At 34.8% G+C, this 17,306-nt stretch overlaps 1 pseudogene; it reads right to left on the reverse strand.

Annotated features, from left to right (window-relative positions):
- Nucleotides 1–16,555: 16,555 nt before the first annotated feature.
- Nucleotides 16,556–17,018, reverse strand: LOC122231003 (annotated as a pseudogene).
- Between the last annotated feature and the right edge of the window lie 288 nt (nucleotides 17,019–17,306).

Here is a 17,306-nt window from a genome sequence, read left to right on the forward strand (position 1 = left end):
AGGAAGGATAGATTTTGAAAACAAGTGCTTATTTTGACTGAGTATGAATTGGTGTGGCTCATTCATTTTAGAAGTACACTAGAATTGCAGGGCCCTAATTCAGACTTTGTAAACTGCACTAAGACATTTAGTTCTTCTCAAGTAGCTAAAAATGAATGTAAGACATTTTATAATTACAAAATTAGTACATACTAATTCTACCATCATAAAATCCAATTAATCAAAAATTGCTTTGGAAAGCTGTTTGGAATGAGGAAGTGAGGAAGAGCAAACCAGACAGAAGTCAAAGTCTTTTTGTAACCTTTGCTTTGAAAAACATCATTAAAAAATAAATTCATCAAACGGATAGATTTCCTCTCAAATTAGGACAATTCATGATAATACCTATAAGTTTCTGTAAATAGCCTTTTAAATTTCATTTAAAATACATTTATAGAAAATATTGGAGCTTAAAATATTTTAAATTACAAAAACAGAATTTTGAAACAATATTTTGAATTCTTATCTCCTAGGTCTATATTCTTATTGAGGGGGGAATAATCTAAAAATATAAAGGTCTGCAATACCACTGCTAGGAATTTATCCAAGGGATACAGGAGTACTGATGCATAGGGGCACTTGTACCCCAATGTTTATAGCAGCACTCTCAACAATAGCCAAATTATGGAAAGAGCCTAAATGTCCATCAACCGATGAATGGATAAAGAAATTGTGGTTTATATACACAATGGAATACTACGTGGCAATGAGAAAAAATGAAATATGGCCTTTTGTAGCAACGTGGATGGAACTGGAGAGTGTGATGCTAAGTGAAATAAGCCATTCAGAGAAAGACAGATACCATATGGTTTCACTCTTATGTGGATCCTGAGAAACGTAACAGAAACCCATGGGGGAGGGGAAGGAAAAAAAAAAAAAGAGGTTAGAGTGGGAGAGAGCCAAAGCATAAGAGACTGTTAAAAACTGAGAACAAACTGAAGGTTGTTGGGGGGTGGGAGGGAGGGCAGAGTGGGTGATGGGTATTGAGGAGGGCACCTTTTGGGATGAGCACTGGGTGTTGTATGGAAACCAATTTGACAGTAAATTTCATATATTAAAAAATAAAAAAATAAAAAATAAATAAAAAAAATAAAAAAAATAAAAAAAATATAAAGATCTATTCACAGTTTTTAAAAATGCATTAAAATGTTTTTAACTCTGCCATCAACTTATAAAATTATAGAAATAAAGAACTGCAAAGAACTTAGAAGTTATATGAACACACTTCTAGACAAATGCTAACAAATGTTAATTTGATTCTTGAATATTTTCTATTACAAATGTTGCAGGCAGCCTGTAAGATGGCTCCCAGTGATTGGCCCTCCTAGTATTCATGCCCTTATTATATATAACTCTCTTTTTTGTTTGTAGGCTGGTAATGACTCACTTCTAACAAATAGAATATGGCAAAATTTATGGGACTTCACTTCTAAAATTAGGTTACAAAAAAACTTTGACTGATATATTCCCGAATATATCAAACTACAAAATAGTAGTGCATCCATGGGTCTCATAATAGCCAGGGCTCTCCAGGCTCTCTAAGGCACAGGCTGTATTTGAATGCAAAAGAAGCTGGAGAGGGTCCAGACACCACCACTTGGTCTAAACTGCTAGAAGAACTTTATGGGAAATCGATATAAAAGTTAAGTGAGAAATGGAAAGGGTTGCTTCCCTGAGTGGTGGTGTCTGGACCCTCTTCAGCTTCTTTTGCATTTCAAGAGTAGCCACAACTCACTCATGGAGTTTAATGATAAACATTTCTGATAACCAGGTATAATATGCTTGGTACATAAGCGTTCAGATTGTCAACACATTCCAGAACAGAGTGGCAAGAAGGTAAATCCAGAGTCATGTTATCAGTTGCTGCTTGGTATGAGTGAATTCAGACCCACTGTTAACACTTTAACATCAGTTTACCCCTAAATTCTGGATACAGCCATATCACGTATACTTTTTAACACCCTTTTATATCTCTTTTGAACAGTAAATTTTTGATCAGTCAAGTCAATCTTCATGTGAGCTACATCAATTAAAGATTGAAAATCAATTTTCTTAAATAATATTCTTCTCTGTGATTTCTCATTGGAATATATCCTTTTTTACTCAGTGTCTTTCAAACAACCAACATACCTTTTTTATACCAAACACCAGTAGATGTGCTATTAAAGTAATGTTTTGTACACCAAATATATAGTCACAATATATCAGTGGTGTCTTCCAATAAGATAAGTGATTATTAAAAAGTTCATTGAATTTGGTTGGGGCCTATCAAGTCTGTGCTCCCAGTCATAACCCATTTAAAAACAATCACCTCTGACAAATACTATATTTTAAGTATCATTGTGTACAATGATTCATCTACTTCCCATTGAGATGACATACCACAGATTATATTTTGCCTTGTTCCTACCAATTGTGTTACCAGGAAGCCTTTCCTAGTCAATGCTTCTCGGACATTCTTCACAACTTGTTCTGTTGATATTTTTTCTATGAGTGAGTTCCTCTAGCCTGGACTTCCCTGATACCCAGGAATTCTCCTCACAACATATTTGACTCCATAGTCATCTACATAAGATACCCATTCTAAACAAGGGATCACACCTTCTCCCAAAACGTTACTCAGGAAAATCGCCCAATTATTTTAGGGATATTTGTGCTCCACATACCTGTTGCTCATCATCTTTCCAAGTCTTGCCAAATTTGGCTAGTTTCTTGCCAAAGTAATCCCTCTAAAATTTCTACCTGGGACAGTATATACTTTTCAACATGTGGCATGCTTCCAAAAATGCTATTTCTGCTTGGCTCAAAACACTTTACTATAAATTAAAAGTTCCTGAATCCCTTCAAGATCATTGTGGTCAGTGTTGACTTCACCACTACACTTGCATTGCCACTATTAAGCATGAGTATGGTCTAGAGAAACTGTATTTACATACCCCACGTCATATTGAGGTTATTAGTAAATCATTAATCACATATATTCTTTGCCAGAATCTACTCAATCTATGTGTACTGTAAGAAATTCCTAAAGGGAATTTGCTTGGGGCTCTAGAAGAGAACATCAGTGAGTATGGACCTACACCTTCTCTATAATATTAACACCCTCATTATCATCAACCTCTTTTCAGTTCCTATTCTTGATCTCATTACATTCACATTTACTATATTCAGAACAGCAGAGAAGGCTCTGGCATACCAAATAAGCTACAGCAATATAACATTCCTCATATCTTGGCAACAACTTTAACAGTGTGTCAGTCTGGTTTGTGGTTATTTAATGCACAGGTGATCAAATATTGTACAATCATAGATCTGTGCAGTGTAAATATAATACTTCTTTCAGCATAAAAACTTGATTAGTGAACACTGCCTATAAACCTTTAACTAAAAGAAGGTTCCAAATGACAAAGACGCAGTAGGGTCATCAGTGAGTGATGCATCATACTTTTTCCCCTCTGAATTACACAAGAAGAATTTTTTGGCAAAATTCCTAATTCGTCTTTAGTGCAATGACTTTTTTTCTGGAGAAAACTGCTGGTGGTCTTCCCCAAGGACCCCAAATTAACTTTTGTCATTTTCTTGCCTTGAGTCACTCTTGAGGGAACAAAGCATTAGCAATTTTCCTGACATTATCACTCACTTCCTAGTTCCTTTATTTAAGTTACTGTTTACCTGTTTTTCATTATCCCCAAATTTTACCTACTTTCTACTTGGATTGGGTTGAGGGGCTCAGGCACAATCCACAACCATAAAGTTGGGAAAAGGTGTAACTGTACCAATGTCTTTTCTTTCATCCATTCTCATTCTTGGATTTGTGAGCCACAGATACCCTACATACCAAAAAAAAGTCAGAGCTGCCAACATAAGGCCTATCTAACCCAACAATTCTTTTGAAATAAGTGCTACAAGAGTCTTAGAGTTAATGTCATGTGCCAAAATGTCTCTCTTAATAGGAGCCAACAAACTGAATCAAGGCCTTGGTACCAAGGGATACTATATTACAATAGAAAAAAAATGTCAAGTGGAAAAGACAAAGATTTGTATTATGACATCATCTGCTACATATGCATTCCCCATTTCTGCACCCAAAAATATTCCTTTTATATCCTCCCTATTTAAGCATTAAAACCAGTCACCTGAATGCAGATAAGCTCTTTGTTCCGTGTTCCATTTTTTAGCAAATGTTTTCATTGACCCTTTCAATTTCTTTTCAAAGCACCACTCTGAAGGTGAGAATGAAAGAAATATCTCCAAATAATATGGTGCTTTTAGCAGATCAGTATATCACAGTCATTGTGAAGTAGGTCCCTTAAGAGGAGAAAATATATATGGGTGCTCCAAATTGAAATGATTCAAATTGTTCCTATATTTCTGTAACATTTTGACCATTGTTCCAGTATAGACATTTACAACAACAATAACAAAAAAAGTGGAGAATGTACTAATGCCTATCAGAACCCTTAGAAATCCTCCAGAAGCTTTAAGTAATGGTTCAAAATGATCTGCCTGATAATAATCAGCTGGACTCTCCCTGTGGAATTCATTCCATCGCAAGTTAAAAAAAGAAAAAAAAAAGATCTTTTCTTATCATCATTCTGAAGAGTCATAGGCAACTATTGGTACCTCAACTGAGAACAAAGAAATATATCTTCTTTCAGTGAACTGCCCCTATGGAAACTCATCTCTTATACTCAGCTTGCTACTTCAAATATTTTTCGAAACATCCCATTCTTGTTCCTTTAGAATTTTCTGCTAGGTTTTTTAGGGAGCATTCCACATCTACCACCTTTTCTTCCTTTCTTGGGATTCCAGAAGTCCTTCCAAAATTAGAGATCTCTGCAAGTTGGTATTTTTAAGTATCCAGTTGTCTATGACTCACTTAATCAAACACATAGGCAGGCTATCACCACTGCCCTAGAATTTTTTAAAATCCACACATATTTCCTTAGAATAAACTCCCAGATTTTGTACAAAAAGCTGAACGTACTACTCCAAGTAATTTAACCTACTGTACCAATTTGCCCTTTCCTACTTTTCCAAGAATATTTTTCCTCCACCAGCTGAATTGCTGAAATTCCTTTTTCTGAGTGTTGTCACAGGTACATCATGCTGCTTGCATTGTTTTATCAAAAAAAAAAAACCATAGAGGTAGGTCATTCAGCAATGGCATATGGAGAAAGAAGATCCTAGGGTTGGTTAATTGTCATGCAAATGGTAGCCATATTATGTGATGATTCTCCTGAGGCATCAGCTACAGTATTCAGTATATATATACAGATAAACACATATTAATATATCTATACAGCACTTAGACACACACACACACACACACACACACAATTTTCACTTGATAAATGAACTTTCTTTGGAAACTTCCAATGAGAGTCTCAATTGTCTTCATCATAGGCTCAGAGTTTCCCTTTGGTCTTCTGACACACTTTCTCTGAATTATTCTAACCTTTTTCCCAGCCACGAATCCCATGCAAGATAATTAAGAAAGTAAATTCATTATTTTTATCCTGTTTGCCTTTAGTTGCTGGGTGCTGTCTCCACTAGAGCCCAATACCACGTGAATAGTTTTTGGTGAAAGAGGAATACGTAGCAGTCTATTATCATCGTAGCCTATAACAAGGATTTGGGGAAGCATAAACTGACTTCTGTCACAAAGTTCATTGAGTATGTTGGCAAGTTGGTAAAATGTCTAACGTCATATATTCATTTGGTTCTTATGGTCCCAGTGGCGTAGCACAAGTGCTGTGCTACAGCACTTTCTGTATCCCACAATATGAAACTCTGTTCAGATGTCCATTTGAATTGTCTTTTTCCTAGTCCGCTTAGCTCTTCTTTCACTTTGCTTATTTTAAATAGGCAATAAAATTCCCAAAATTAGGAGGGTGTATAATTAAGAATTAAATATATTCATTAAATGCTGGACTGTCTTATTACTAGTCAAATTCTTCAGAAACAGTAATTTGTTCCTATTTTTGTAAAGCTCTCTTGAGGCACCAAATGCATTTCAAAATTTTATTGTCTTAGACCGTTTCTGAAATTTTGAAATCTATTAACAATTCTCTATAAAACTTATGTGTAACTTTTGTTATCAAGGGTTTTTTTTGCTTCTTTTCCTCATTCTGTTACTATAATGCCAACAACCCAATAATTCAGTCTTTTCTTCACCAATATCATGCTCAAATCTGTCTTCACAGAAGTATAATAGTACATGATAAAAGTATAATAGTACATGACAATACCTTTGACAATGTGGTAAAAATGTGTTGAATTTCTACCTATGTAAAGGCAAATGTGAGTTTTATTTTCTTCTGTTGAAAGTATGAAAATAAAGCATCAACACAATCAATCACAGTATATCAGTCTCCATTAGCTTGTTGCATCTTTTGGATAGTTTATATCAGATACTCCTATCAACTGCATTACATTATTCATTCTTTGTTAGTCTACATCAGTCGTCACAAGCCTTCTTCCTTTCTCATTCATCAAACTCAAATTGCTATAGGGTACATTGATATTATTACCTTCACTTCTACCATTTCTTATGTCAAAGTTGAAATTTTTTGTTGCCCTTGGGAATTCTTTTTTTTTTTAAATTTTTTAATGTTTATTTATTTTTGAGAGAGAGAGACAGAGTACGAGCAGGGAAGGGGGAGAGAGAGAGGGAGACACAGAATCTGAAGCAGGCTCCAGGCTCTGAGCTGTTAGCACAGAGCCTGACACAAGGCTCAAACTCACAAACTGTGAGATCATCACCTGAGCCGAAGTCAGATACTCAACTGACTGAACCACCCAGGTGCCCCTGCCCTTGGGAATTCTATATTGCCTAATATTTATTGACAAATAAGCCTAGGATGGTTCATTTTACATGTCCAATTTATTCTGAATGAGGATAGGCTTGCCTGAAATTTGACCTAAAGGAGATAACAGCAATGTTTGCCACTTAGATCACATTTATCGTGAAACATGAATTTAGGTAAATACCTTTCAGCTTCCAGGATTTTGATCTGCAATTGTATTTCACTCATGAATAACTTCATTCATTGAATACTTTTCAAGAAAGCATTTTCATAACTATCCAATCCTACCAAAGTCCCTGTAGGGTCTCCTCGCTGCCATAGGTAGGGATGCTGGTATATTAGTTACCTTTATCCAACAAGCCAAAGAGGAAATGCTCCACGTGCCCTGGTATTCAACCTAAAAATTTAACATAGCCTTAAGATCATGCTGGGGAAAACAGTAACAAGTTCCTGGAGTAAGTCAGACTTCACAGATGAGATTAATTTTGCACCATGTTTCAGCCCTCTTATTTAGTTCTTTTTTTCTTTTTTCCTATTTTAAAGTCATCCAGGTAAGGATAGATTGAATATAACAAGATCCTTTAAGGGAGATGACTTTTAAGGTAGATGCTTTGTGGGTATCTATTTTTTTTCCATTTTAATTCTCTCCTTTTAAAAACATGGCAGCACAACTCTACTTGACTTAATATGCCTTCTTTTTTCAACCATTATCCTTAGGCTTCATTTCCCATTCTCTTTTTTTGCCCTTTTAAAAATTGCTCTAACCTTTTACACATTCTCAAACTTTACAGAAAATATTGAGAAATTAATCCTTTACTATATTGTAATGCTCTTTTGTCCCCTAAATAGAAAGATTGGAGTTTCTCTGAATTATTACACCAACATTGTTTGGGGAAGGAGCATGTCATCAGGGACAACTCTATTTTGATTACTGTATAACTGATCCAATAAAGTTGCCACTATAAGCATTTTATTGTTCAATAGAAATGTTCCATTTTAACATGGAAGAGGAGACAAGGACAATTCTTTCTTGTGAGAACTTGCTTGATTGCCTTTTACCATTTTGAAGAAGATATATCTGTCACATATTGGTCATTAATGGGATGAATGACAAAACCACAACTAATTTTGGGAGATACTCACTCCAAGTAGATGTCTTCATTCTGTAATGTCCAAGCATCAAATTATTAGATTAAATTCAATTATCTTCCAATCTTCAAAAGATTACTGGAACATCAACATGAATCATTACTTTTTTTCCCCAAGTACTGATCTTAAAATTTTTACTGTTATTCTCTAGTTAATAGTTTAATTTTTGCCAATATAGTCACTGTATCTTTGGGCAGGGGTGGTCATTTTCATTGTTTGCCTCTTTTTTTCCTATTCAATTGTAGTCAAGTATGTCATATAATTTCCTTGGCAAAATTTTTACCATCTCAGATCACAGATGGACAGGTTACCGCCCAGGGATCAAAGTTTTATCATTCCTTTCTTCCCATGTTGCCTCTTACCTCATAAATATTTTGCTATATTGAAGAGGGGTCTTTGTGTCAATTCCATGTTTTCCTCTAATCTGCCTGTGACACAGCCATTGATTCAATTTCAGTTGATACTAAGTTTAGAATCCATGAAAATTCACAAGAAATTTTTGCTTCCATTTGAATGACATGCAATAGGCAATACAGCACTCTGACCTGCAGTTGCTTTGGGAGGTGAGGCTCCATCTCAAGCAAAACTTGCAGGTGTCTTCACTGTATAGGTGCACTTTTCTATAAAAGACAGGGTTGAGGACAGTTCTTTTCATTTCAATTAATTAAATCTATCCCTGCCATTTCTTTCCTATTTATTATACTCTGCATGTCACAGAGCCCATCAAGGAGTATGCATAAAGGCATATGCCTCCCATCACAGCTGCAGTTCACCAGTCAGCAGATCACAATAAAGAATTCTGACAGCTAGGGGCGCCTAGCTGAGTCTTTTTATTTAAAAACAATTTTTTTAACATTTACTTATATTTGAGAGAAAGAGACAGAGCATGAGCAGGAAAAGGGCAGAAAGAAAGGGAGACACAGAATCTGAAGCAGGCTCCAGGCTCTGAGCTGTCAGCGTAGGGCCCAACATGGGGCTTGAACTCACGAGCGATGAGATCATGACCTGAGATGAAGTCGGATGCTTAACCAACTGGGCCACCCAAGCAGCCCAAGCATCTGACTCTTGATTTTGGCTCAGGTAATGATCTCATTGTTTATGAGTGCGAGCCCCACGATGGGCTCTGCCCTGACAGTGCAGGGCTGCTTAGAATTCCCTGCCTCCCTCTCTCCTCCCCTCTCTTGTTTGTGCTCTCTCTCTCTCTCAAAATAAATAAACATTTAAAAATATTTAAAAAAATTGGTAGCTAGATGCAACTGCCCAGCTTGGTAAAACACAGATAACATATCACTCCACATTTATTTCTGGAGGCAGTAGTCCTGGGTCATATTTCCAGGAGTTTCTGAGTCTAGGATAATAGTTTAAAGCAGCTATTTTTTTTTTTTTACCTGCATATGTATCTGAATACATCATCATTATGATTATCAGCCTATAGACATATCTTGTCAAAGATATTTTGCAGTTGTGGAGTTCCGAAATAGATTCGATATATAAGATGTATCTGATTAGCAAAATCACAGAAGACTTCATAAAATTTTAGGATAAATTCCCTGTATTGCAAGCCCACTGCAAAACTTAGTAGCTCTAAACAAACACCATTTCTTTGCTCACTTTTCTATCAGTAGACGGTTTGGTGAGCTGGGGTCAAGCTGGGCTCGGTTCTTTTGCTCATCTTGCCCATGTTAACTCATGCAGTGACAGTTGTCTGGGACTGGATGATCCCACACAGATGATCTCAATTATATGTCTGGAGCTTTTGCTGGGTGTCTGGATATTCTTCATCTGTGTGATGTCTCTGTTTACATGATTTCTCATCTTCAAGGAAGCTAAACTGTATTTACTTGCAAAATGAAGGTTTCAGGGTCCTCAGAGGATACATTATACCAGTAAAAGAAAGCTGCTGGATCATCCAAGATTCAAAAGGAAAGATGGCTGATCTCACATCTTGTGGGAGGGAAAGAAAGAAAGAAAGAAAGAAAGAAAGAAAGGAAAGGAAGAAAGAAGGAGAGATATTTTAATCCACCAAAATCCCTTTAATCAGCACATTGTATTTTTAACAAAGCAGAATCACATTATGCAATGGAGGATAGTATAGTGGTTAAAAGTGAAGATACTGGTGCTTGGCAATTAGTGAGAGATAACAGTATGAAAGGCCATAGAGCATTGCGGTTTAGATTGCAGACTTTGGAACCAACCTACCTAGGTTTGATTCTTGGTTTCTTCACCTAATATTTGTGTGCCTTGGTTAGGTTACTTAACAATCTGTATTTTGGTTTTTTCTTTGCACAATACAAATGATAATTATTAGTAACACATGTGTCATAGGGTTATGTGAGAATCAAATGAGCTAATGTATAATATATGAAGTGCTTGATCTAGTTCCTGAAGCATTTTAAGAACTGAATAAATGTTATGAATCTTTTGTTACTTAATTTACATTGTGCATTGGTTATTATGTTGTTATTTCTTTTAAAAATTTTATAAATTATTATTGACTTGTGGTCAATTATAACTCACAGGATCTTTTTCCACATGCACCACAGTTAATTTCAAATAGACTATTCTTCAAATAGTATTTGAAACTTAAAGCCAGCATACTGTTTTAATCTGATAAATTACGGTTTTATACATTCATTTTAGTTTACAAATATGTTTTTCATTTTAATTGTTTTACTATTGGAAATTTCTCCAGTAACTTTTCCATTATTGCTATTGTGACATACTGAAGTATGTGATAAAATATATATACAGTTTTTGTCTGAAGAAATCTAAACACTATCAAGGATTTTTTATTCTTCCTTTTTTCTGTGTCCTATTGGATTAAAAATTAATCCTTTTCTCCTTTCATTTTTACAAAGCTGGAAAACTATACACTCCACTTATATACTTTTACTAACTTTTCCTACCTCTTAAACATACTTTATTTTTTAATGTTTTTCTACTTCATTCATGTTAAAGAGGCTGGCATGTTATAAAATTTGTCAAATATTCCCTATCCGTCCTTTAAGTTTTGTCCTACAAAATTGTATTTCTACTTTGTTTCAAAATAAACGAAAATAATTTATTTATTTTATAAGCCTTATACTTATGCTTTATACTTTTTGTATACTTAATCTAATTTATTGAAATGTTTTATTTATGTTTTGCCCGCTATTATTTTTTGCTCCTCACTTTTTAGTGTGTTTGCATCTTTTCTTGCCCAAGTACCTCATTTAGTAAATTTTCAACAAATGTCTGGAGTTATAAACTCTATTGGTGAAAATGTTTTGTTTCCTTTCTCGATATTAATTTAGCTAGATATAGAGGCAAATACTGTGATTTATTTTCTTTCACTATCCTAACTATTCTATGTATTGTTCTGATAGGATGTCCTACTCCAGATAACAGATTTCTAATTCAGGTAGTATTTGAGTATTTTCCCATTTTCCTTGAGATTTTATTTTCTAATTTATTTTTCCTAAGCATGCTTTTTATCCTTATGTTTATTTGTCTTATACAGCAGTGGCATATATTTTCATTCTAATGCATTTTTTTGTTGTTGTTAATTACAGAAAATTTTGAGACATTGTTTATTTGAATTCAGATGTTCTCCCAACTGTTCTATTCTCTTTTACTGGAAATTCCATGATATATAACTCATAATTACTCCATCTATCTTTTATGTTTTTCATTTTGTAATGCCTTGGATGATTATCTCAATTATAACTTTTGATTCATTAATTCTCTCTTTCCCTGTTCTCAAACTACTATTTATCCTTTCATCTTATTTTCATTTCAGTTGTTTTCTGTTCTAACAATTTTCTTCTTTTTCTTATTTTCTGATCTTGTTTTATGGACACCATTTTCTTCATAGTCACTCTGAGCTTTAAAAGTACACTTATTTTAATATCTTCACAGCATTCTGGTATTTTTAATTCAACATTGTGAAATTTATTTATTTTTTTGTTGGTTTTTCTGCATGGCTTTGGGTTTCTTTTTGTATGATGTAATTTTGTTCTGCAGGTCCACATTTCACATAAGTTTTCCTTTCTTTATGTTCATTTTTCTCCACAAATAATTTTACAGTTGTCTCACACTCCAGCTACTTCCCAGGGACCACACCTCAGAGGCAATATTGCTTTGTAGATACCTTCAAGGAGACTGCATAATAATCTTCAACAGTACAGATTCACTAGGCTTCTGGATATGAAATTAGTTCTGTTTTCTCCCTTTTCTAAGGCAAATAGTGAATTATGGACCCAAACCTGAAGAGACAGTTGGATCTTCTTTTGTTTCCTTTCACTTGTGAGGAAACATGATCCTAGTCCCAGACTTCACCCAGAGTGCATCCACCTCTAGTCAGTGTCATCCTGTTTCCTTGTCAAGATTGAAGTTCCAGGCCCCATTATCTTCTCACAGTATCCAAAGATATGCTTTTAGTTCCCACTCACTAATGTGAGTTTTCCTCTGACCCGTAAAATCAGTTTTATGGGACGGAGAAGACTATGGAAAACTTGAATATCATATTTAGAAAGTGGCAGAGACTAATGTCTCTGAATAACTATGGACAAGATCTGCCATGTGGGCCTGTTTTTATGGTCACCTTTGCAATAAGAGCAAAAGGAAGACTCTTGAGTTACATATTTGAAGATTGTTATCAGAGGTTATTCACCTGGGTTAATGGTAAATGGTAAACACTTGAGTGTTTTAAGGTTTTAGTAGCAACTTATTAAGTGTTGAATTTTCTGCTGCACTATGGTGATAAAAAGAGGATTGTGCTTTTTAATTTTTTTTTCCTCTGCTTCAAAAGATTTGTTTGGAAATCAAATCCATCAGCATATGAAAATGCAAAAAGCATTATATTTCTCATATAATACTGTTAAAAAATCCCCCCAATTAATTCAAAATTAGATAACCATCACTAATGTTTATTAACTTTATTCTTCAAATGGTATAAGTTTGGCATTGCACATGTAACAATCTGGAAGTCTTTTTTCAACGTAAAGATTTTGGAAGACTTATTGCTATCCTTATCATCCACCCAGAAGTTACGATTCCTTATCATTCCTTTCTAAAAATATGCACTTCTAAATTAGATAATATTCCTTTATGTAACAGTTTATTAAGACCTCAGAAGATTCTTTCTAGGTGAACTTATATGTTTGATTTTTTTGTTTTATTATTGATCATATGATCTACATATAGTTTTTGAAGATTTGCTCTTAAGATGTGGTGTCTTTATAGTAACATGGATATGTTACTTGAAGGATAACATCCATGTCAAATTTTATATCTGTTGGTGTTTTTAACTTATTGTCAGTTTTTTTCTTTTGAAATAAAAAAAAAACTTCTTAGGTAAACTCAAATATTTTATCTGAATCTTTAGAAAGCTCTTTTGCTCAATTAAATAAGGGAATATATTGTTTGTTGAAGATTTCTTAATTTTACTATTTTAGTATCTGTGATGATATGACTATTACTTGTATTTATTTCACTTTTCTATCACTAGTCTGTTCTGTATTTTTGGTCAGAATTAAGTCCAATGTATGATTGTCTCCTCTTATAATTTGTGCATTAAAACATACTGTTTATTTAATTTAGCAGTGTTGCAAATCTTGTGTTTAGCTCGTTGAACTGCTACATGGACATGCAGATATTTGAAAATTTCCTTTTTTCAAAAACAATTTACATATATGTTTTTAACTGTGGTAGAAAAACCACACTCTGCCTACCTAAAGCATCCTGTCTTGTGGCCACATGATAATACTCCACAGCTCTTACCTAGTCTTTTCCTTCTTTCCTTTGGAATAACTTTTAGGATGTTTTATGCCTGTGGATTTCTCTATCTCTCTATCATCTATTTATCTAAATATCTATCTATGTTATCTATCATTTTTTACTATTACACCCATACTCCAAATAATGGATGGGTTATTTGGGGGAGAAAGTTCATTTTCTTTTATCATATTTCTGTTATGAATTCCATATACTAGAATCATTCTCAAGATTCACCCGGTGGATGGGCCCATGAATTTTGGTATCAACTCTCACATAGCTGTGAACTTTAAGATACTGAACTCTAAGCCACCAAATGTGTGTATCTGCATATGTGTGTGTATATATGTGTACATATGTAGATACTATTCATGTAGTTATAGGTATGTGAAGTGAGTAGTATGTCAGATGACTTCAATAAATGTTAACTATTTTTTTATTTTCTATGAAGTTGTTTTAATACTTCTTTTGTTAAAATTCCCATACAAAGAAACATTGATATCTGGAATATGAAAGGTTTTACCTTTTTCCTATTATTTTCATCAAAAAAATTATTAGTCACATCACAATCTTCATTTGTTTTCAATTCCTGTTCCCCACTCATATGTTTAATTTTATCTGAGTATGTTTTTTTATCTTCCTTAAGCTTAAAATTCCATTGATCAGAGACAAAAATAGTAACCAAAAATTCCCCTTTCTGATTTTGTTTTGTGTGCTCCAGTCCTTACCTAGGGATCATACTTTCAGAGTAACAGTGCTTCTTGACATTAAACATTTCATAGAAGTTTGGATACCAATAGTTTTAGTTTTGGGAATTCTGCAGATTCCTTTTCTTTTTCCCAAAAATACTGATGTTTTTATGAAAGTGGAGCTGTCTGTTGACCTTAAAAATGCTTTTATCATCAGTAATGACATTTAGAGACTAAATTGTCTTGCATGACAGGAAAATATGTGATATATTATTTAGGTTTTTTTCTATTATTTAACTTTAAAAACAATTAGTTTTGCATAGTGATTTTATTCAATCTTCCCTTTCTAATGAAAGAAGATATTGAGAACTAATATCTTTCCTCTACAATGACTGCATCCACATTATATTTCAAAACAGGAGTTAACTGTAATTTTCCATGGAATTTCAGAAGCTTCTAGTACTGTGCTATATATAATCATGCGACATAGCATTTCTGTTCTGCTATACGGTTTGCAAAACATCCTCAAGTACATATAATTTGTACAAAGAAAATAATTTTTAAAAGACAGAAAATGTTCAGATCACACCCTCTTAGCTGATGATATAGGGATGATTATTCTGGCTTCCTTTTGGGAATCAGTTCTCTAAGAAAAAGGAGTAATTGCTAATATTATTTTGCTTCTATAGCCCATCCTTGCAGACAACACCATTTTAACTCATTTCTTTCTATGTGAAATATCAAGAATAGTTATAGTAACAGGTCATCAACTATCACATGCATTATAAGGAGTGGCCCCAGGACATAAAGCATTAATCTTATAAATTTGAAAATGATTATACAACCTGATTGCAAATATTGACCTCATAATATTTGGAAAACTGAGACACAGATAATCCACAGTGCGCAAAGACAAATGCTTACTTAAGCTATCCCCTGTTGCCTGAGATGAAGTGATTAGTGAAATATGGCTGCACTTAACTGTTATGGTGGGTGAGGCCTATAGGAATAAGGGATTTGTTGATTACTTCTGATTGTACTGGAGAGTTTACTGAAAAGTAATATGAGGTTTCATTGTTAAATTATGAGATCAAGGTCTAATCAGAGAATAAGTTAGTGTCTGTGATGACACTAAATAAGAACAAAATATAGTCTTACAACAGAAGTAGAATTCCAAGCTTCATCCAGTGACTTATGTGAAATATTATTTGGTAAGAATTGGGGACTTGCAAATAGGAATTGAAGACATTCATTTTAATTTTCTTAAGTTTATTTATTTATTTTGAGAGAGAGAAATAATTTAAGCAGTGTAGGAGTAGAGAGAGTGAGAGAGAGAGACAGAGAGACAGAGAGACAGACAGAGAGCTAGAGAGTATCCCAAGCAGACTCCACACTGTCAGCACAGAGCCCGACATGGGGCTCGATCTCACAAACATGAGATCATGACTTGAGCCAAAATCAAGAGTTGGACACTTAACCGACTGAGCCATTCAGGTGCCCCAATAATGAACAAATACTTCAGTTTAAATATAAAGGATATTAGGAAGCTTATCAGACAGCTGAGATGAAAGGGGACAGAGAAAAATTCAGTATAGAAAAAAGTAAAAACAAAATAGAATCTAAATTATTGGGCATAATCTCTGTATTCATTGCTCTTAGGCTTTGCATATTGTATGACCAGTACTCCCATTTCTCAGTGAGCAGCCACGCTAAAAAATGGTGTCTATAATTTTTTGCTGCCTCTGTGTTCATTTCCTGATGAGCACATAGTTCCTAAATTTCATTTTTAAAATACCTATATTGCATGGACACTCTTGAGATCTTCCTAGTGGTGAAAAAGGCACCGAGATGACTTTGATATGAAATAATACAACTTCTTACTAAGTTTTTTTCTCCTCTCTGATTTCAGCTTTTAGAGTCAATAACTTCAATGCATCAGAAAACCACAGTAGTTTTTCTTTCTTTCTTTTTCTTATTAATATAGTATTTGTCTGTCTTCCCTCTGTCAAACTGACCCAGCCACTTTCCCCTGGCTGCCTGGGAGGTATAGAAAAAGGAACATACAGGACAGACAAGACATGGGAAAAAAACCTATGGGAGGTGGAGAAAGCTCCTTCACATGGCAAAGAAGATGAGAAAGGCCACCATCAGGCAAAAGAGCCCCATGACCTAAGCCCAGAATGGCATAGGAGAAGAGCTGTTGCTTCAGAGAAAGATTCCTGGCATAACCAATGATGAGGATTCCAAACACGGTCGTAGTCACAGTCACAGAGCCAGCCACTACTACCAAGGGAGACCCAGCCCCTGTGAACTTGGCTGCTATGTCAATGTCCCTTGAAATGGCACTGGCTTGGAAGCTGTAGCTAGGAGTAAATGAGGTCCGGGGACATGGGGTTGCCAAACTGCTGAGGCTCTTATGTGTCAGTGTCTCTGGTGGTTTTAGCACCACTGCAGACAGTGATCCGCTCAACAGCTGAGTAGTGCTCCTGACCAAGAAGGGGGTAGAGAAGGACTTTGCATGGGTGTACATTTTCAGGGAATGAGGTGCTACGGCAGGAGAGATGCTCCTAGTGCAGAGAAGACAGTCAAAGTAGTTTTTCTGATTCACATTAATCTGACAAAAAGGAGCAACTCCCTGCTATTAAGGGGCAGGCACTCAATAGCACTTTTACAGTCTTAGAAACTCTCAATATTATCAGGTAATTAGGCATTCAGGGAACTCTTGCTGTATATGTCAGGTTTAGAAATATTCCATTTTTTTGTAGTTACCTGAAGATGTAGACACCTTTTTGACTTTGTAATTGTATGGTCATGCATTCTGACTTTTTCCACAATATGAAATGTTCCCTGTGGTGTTTATTCTAAA

The sequence above is a fragment of the Panthera tigris genome, chromosome A1, assembly GCF_018350195.1.
Source record: "Panthera tigris isolate Pti1 chromosome A1, P.tigris_Pti1_mat1.1, whole genome shotgun sequence".
Classification (NCBI taxonomy): domain Eukaryota; kingdom Metazoa; phylum Chordata; class Mammalia; order Carnivora; family Felidae; genus Panthera; species Panthera tigris.